The sequence below is a fragment of the Vigna radiata genome, chromosome 5, assembly GCF_000741045.1.
Source record: "Vigna radiata var. radiata cultivar VC1973A chromosome 5, Vradiata_ver6, whole genome shotgun sequence".
Lineage (NCBI taxonomy): Eukaryota > Viridiplantae > Streptophyta > Magnoliopsida > Fabales > Fabaceae > Vigna > Vigna radiata.
Window position 1 is genome coordinate 26,776,507 of NC_028355.1, and position 6,000 is coordinate 26,782,506.

Below are 6,000 nucleotides of genomic sequence, written 5' to 3' on the forward strand. Positions count from 1 at the left end.
AGTTTATTCAACAAAACTCTTTTATAAACTTAAATCTTTCCATCCTTCATTAATTCTTGCACTCCAACTTTCCTTGTGTATCATCCCACATTAGGTTTGTTTCTTCCATTAAGAGTTGGATTTTTCATTTTCTTCATATTTGTCGTATTTTCTTTCACCTTAATTGACTTTATGATGTTTTTACTTACTTGTTTTTCATTATGGTTGACCTCTTATTCACCTTGACCAACATGACTAACCTCTTCTTTGCTTTGACAGACTTATTTTTTGCTCTGTCCGACTTCTCAATAATGATGGAGAAGCTCCTTCAACATTGTTGATGAAACTCCTTGATGAAGAGATGACGTAGCGGAAGCATGAAGAAGAAGTGTTGAGATGGCTTGATGTTGCGAATTGATGAAGCATTCTTAAAGGAAGTTGGGCCAACCTTGAAGGAAAAGGAAGAAAAAGCCTAGAAAAAAGACTACTCCAATGAGAACTTAGGAAGAGAGGCTTGCAATTTTGGCAAAGTTTCTCAAATATCATTTAACTTCTAAAGAATACAAGAAGGGTGTTTCTCCTTTTATAGTTGAAGGAAAAAGCTAGAGTACATGCATTTGAAAATAGCCTAGAAGCTTATTTGGCCAAAGGAGTGAATGGGAGCCTCTTGCCTCTTTTTCATCATATCACATCTTGCCTCTTTTTTAGCCAATCACATGCAAGGGAGTCTTTCTCCAAGTACCTTAAGGCTAAAAGCAAGCTAGATCACATTTCATTCAAGCCCAAAACTCATTTAAGACATCATCTTGTCAACTCTGACCTTTGGTGAGTGTTTTACTCATAATTCTCTCTACAAAACTCCAAATGAGATAATTATTTTTTTTGTTAGAAACTAGACTTAAAGAACTTTTCATTAATTATAAGCGCGTATCTTTTGGACCTTTGAGCTTCGAAAATCATTTTGAAAGCAAGTCTAGAAATGACAAGATATCTTGGCCAAAATACAAGGCCCAAAACAAAAGCTTATGTACATATTTAAAAGGTTTAAGAGAAAGGAAGAACAAGCTTGAAAACATCATCTTCCACAAGAGAGGAAGTCCTTGAAGTCCTTCTTCTTCCATTCTCCTAGTCCTAACTTAAGTTGTAGCTCCTTAAATAGATCTCCGTCTAGCTCCCGAGATGGTTTCCATCATATCCTTCCTCTTAAAAAATGATTTCATTTAGTTATGTTTCTTGTCATCCTTTTATTCTATTTATCCTTTGTTCTATCTATTTAAGTCTATCAATTTAAGTCTCTTTTCAAAATAATAGACTTAATAAACGTGCGGTGACACTTTTGTAAATAAAAGGCTGGTGAGGAAGAAAAATATTGCATAAGTATTTTATATTAGTTCAGATTAAAAGACCTTACGTCCAATTGTTATTCTCTCTAAAGAAAATATTAATTAAACACTAAAAATATTAATTATTCACCTTTCTTAATAAACAAGAGATGATACACACTTTCTTTGAATGCACAAAAAAAAAATGAATAAACTTAACCTTACAACAACAAATATGCATTCACTTAGACACACTAGTGAAGAAATTTCTTTATACCAACACAAAACTTCACAAGTACGTGTACTTTTTGTACAGAGAGTTTCTTAAGACACGTTTTTATTAAACTTCTTAGCAAAAAGCTACTTTTAAAATATTCAGCAACAAAGTATTTATAGACGCAACTTAAAAAATGGGTTAAGAAAATGAGACAAAATTGTTTATGCCTTTTTAAGTATTAAGATGAAGATGAATTTTTATTTAGTAGATAAACAAGGATGGTGGTGAAACGCATCTCGATTTGTTATCCTTGTATTAGGAGATAAACAATAATACATTATCTAAAAACACATTAAATTATTTTGAAATATATATAAAGAAGTTATTAAACATGTATTTTATTAAATTAATAAATAAATAAATCATCTCTTTATTTACTGAAAAGTAAAATTGTCCATTTTAAAAATGGCAAATAAATAAATTATCATATCTTTACACAATGGTATAAATTATTATTACTTTTATTTTTATTTATTCAATAAATAATTTAATGAATATTATTATCATGTTAAAAAGCAAAATAATATGAGTTGATGCATATTATTAACCAAATCACTTTTTATTTATTTTTATAAATTTAAATCAATTAAAACCATTGTGATATTGAATATGCTTCTTACAATTTTTACTATGTATAATTTTCTTATAGCATTAGATAATGAAATATTAGTTATTTTAATTAATAATGTTATATTCTTTTTAATTTGAACTATATAAAAAGAATAAGTAACCCAACAAAAATTAACAATAAAACATAGTTAATTATGAATCAAAAATTGAAGAAATTAATTATTTTATTGAAAATGAGGGAGAGTAATAAAAAGAAGAGATATGTTTTATACTTTACAACAACAACCCTTGAACTTGCATAAGCCACCACGAAGATAGTTATTTTTCTGACATTCTAGGCTACAAAGATGGTTATTTACACAATGCCCTATTTGAAGGAAGCAAAGCAACGGCTCACCATCAATTTTCACCTTCTTCTCAATATCCCTAGCTGAACACAAAACCAAACCAATGCACATAATTCCCAATAAAACTATGTTAACTTTTGCATTCATCATCTTCAAACCCATTTTCCTATAATCTTCTCTCTTCTTCCTTTCTACAAATCAAAATTAAATAATCTTGGTTGGATGGATATTACCACCTCTCTTCCACCCTATTTAAACAATCCTATATTTAATGCACACATTTATTTTCTCAAATCTTATCTTTTACATTAAATGTATAATTTATTGTTTTGTAAAGAAAAATTGGTTAATACAAATATTAATCATTTGTTCCTATATTATCTTTCTTTTTATGGTGTATAATTGTTAATTGGTTAAATGTGAAAGATCCTAACTAAATCGATTCTTTTACATTAAATGTTTACTGTTTTTACCTTTCTAAAGGAAAAATTAATCAAGAAAAATATTAATATTTTGTTCCTATATTACATTATTTTTGTGTATATTCTTCTTAATTAATTAAATGTGGAAGTTATAATTAAATGCACAATAAAAGCATAACAAATCACTGTCATTTTAAATTAATTACAATATCATTTTGTATTAACCATAAATATTTATTAATATGTGTAAAGACTAGGGCTAGGCAAAAATAACTGAATGTACTATAGTTAACTGAACTTAAGAAATTTTTGGTTCAGTTAACTATAATTATCTGTGTTTTAAGCCCCTTCTTTTCATACATCACTCTCTCTCATCTTTCTCTCACATTTCAAGAAAGACACTTCTATATACTATTAAATCTCAATATAACATTTATTAAAACACATTAATAATATATATATATATATATATATATATATTTAAAATTTGAAATACTCATGTATTAAATTGAATGCGTGTAAAGTCTTATCATATATTATAGTTAATAACTCTTACTTTAGTGATATAATTTCCCATGACATAATTAATTATTATTATTCTCTAATTACTTTTCTATCTATTTCTCCACACATTAAATTTTTAAAGTCATTATTTCAAAATTATTTATTTTTAAAAGTTTTATTATTTTTACGTTAACGTTCATATACAATTTTATTATTTCAACGTTATCTTTCATATACAGGCAAAATATTTGTTTATCTTATTTATAATAACAAAAAAGTTAACATTAAGAATAAATAAGAATAATATTAATTATATATTAATAATAAAGTTATTAAATAAAATTTTAATTTAAATTAAATTAAATTAAATATTACTAGGTGTTAATATTTATTTTACATTTATAATAAAATTTTCATGCAATTCTCTAAAGACCAATAAAAAGAATAAAACAAAATAACCTAATAAGAAAAAATTGTATGGCTTAAGTGACTTTTAAGTTTTTCAGAAAACAATTTTGAAAAACCATCATTTGTTTGAACGAAAATAAAATTAAAAAAACATAGTATTTATTCATGAGTGAAAATTTTAAGTTTATGTGAAAATATAAAAAATCAATTTATAAAATTAGTGCAGTTTACAATTCAGTTAGCATAGTTTAGTTCAGTTTATATTGTAGTTTAGTATAATTTAGTATAATTCAGTTAGAAATTCAGTTATGTTAATAGTTCAGTTCAGTTTATATTGTAGTTTAGTACTGTTTAGTACAATTCAATTCAGTTTGATAAAAAAAACAATTCAATTTAAGTAAATTAGTTTTTAGTTCAGTACAATTTTTAACCGTTCAGTGCACGTAAAGACAAGTAATCAAGATAAATATATAAATAATTGTAGAGTTTTCTTCTCTTTTTTTTTTGCCATTGTTTTTATTGTCGTTCCCCATTTAATTTGTTTGGGCCAACCTCTTTTGAATTCGGAGTTTCGCCCTACACTTGTAAGAATTTCACTTTACATTTCCAAGTTCCATATTTGTCCTCTTTTTATAGTTACTTGTCCATGCACCTCTTCACCTCTTTCCTTTTGTGTTTTCTCTTCTATAGTTAGTGGTTTTCCATTTCTTGTTGCATTTGAGAGAGATTTTTTGTTGGAGAAGTGTGGTGGACGTGCTTCTATGATGTTGTTTTTGTGGTTGGTATTGGATTTGTTTGAAGTTTCTAGTGTCAAACAGCTGCATAGGTCTATTTGAAAGCTCCAGATCTTAATCGGATTTTCATATAATAAAGTTTAGAATAGGAAAGATCTACATCTAAATTCGAATTAATATTAGGTTTTTTTTATACATTTTTGTTAAATGAAGTATTTTAACTTTTATTAGAATAAACAACGGTCATTAAAATTTAGAGGAAAGAAGATAAAAACATTTGAAATATTTTTAAACTGGAATATTTCTTTTTTTTTTTCTATATTTTTTTAAAAATTATTTTTAATTTTATCTTCTTTATTTCATAAACACAGGTCAAATTATAAAATGTTTATAAAATTATTAGATGATTTGGCTATCATGAAATTGTAGTTATGCATAAATATTTTGTATGATTCTTTAACTTTTTCTAAATTTTATTTAGTATTTTGAATTTAAGTTTATATAATTATAATTTTTTTCTAAAAGCATTGAAAAATGAAAATATGTTAACTTTTTATGGAATATTTGATAATATGAACATGCTTTTTATTGTTATTTTTACTATTTTATAAAAATTATTTTAATATAGATTGAAATAATAAGAAAGTTATTTCATGTATCTAGTTTATTTAATGGGAATGAAGATGAGACTAAAGTTGTATACCCTTTACCTATTAAGATCAAAGATAAAATTTTATTTAGGAAATATACAAAGATGAGGAAACTCATCTTGACTTGTTATCCTTGTGTTAGGAGATAAACAATGATATATTATCTAAAAAACATTTAATCATTTTGAAATAAAAGAAGTTGTCTATTATGATTTAATTAAATTAATAAATAAATAAATTATCTCTTTATTTACTAAAGACTAAAATTGTCCATTTAAAAAATGACAACTAAAAAAATTACCATATCTTTACATAATGGGATAAATTATTACTATTATTTTATTTATTCAATTAATAATGTAATTAATATTATTATCATGGTTTAAAAAGCAAAATAAATATGAGTTGGTGCAATGAGAATTAATCAAATTACTTTTCATTTAGTTTTTAAAATTTTAATTAATTAAAATTATTGTCATATTGAATATGCCTTTTACAATTTTTACGGTGTATAATTTTCTTATAACATTAGGTAATGAAATATTAGTTATTTCAAGATTATATTCTTTAATTTGAGCTATACAAGAAAGAGTAAGTAACCCAACAAAAATTAGAAGCAACATACTTAAGTTCTCTAAGAATTTAAAATTGAACAAATTAATTATTTTATCGAGCTAGTTCAAAAATTCATAAAATAAAGAAATAAACTTTTTCGTTTCATTATCAAAATTACTTAAGTTCCATGTTGGTGATTAGGCTTTGTTTTAGTGAACAGAAGATTTTTTTT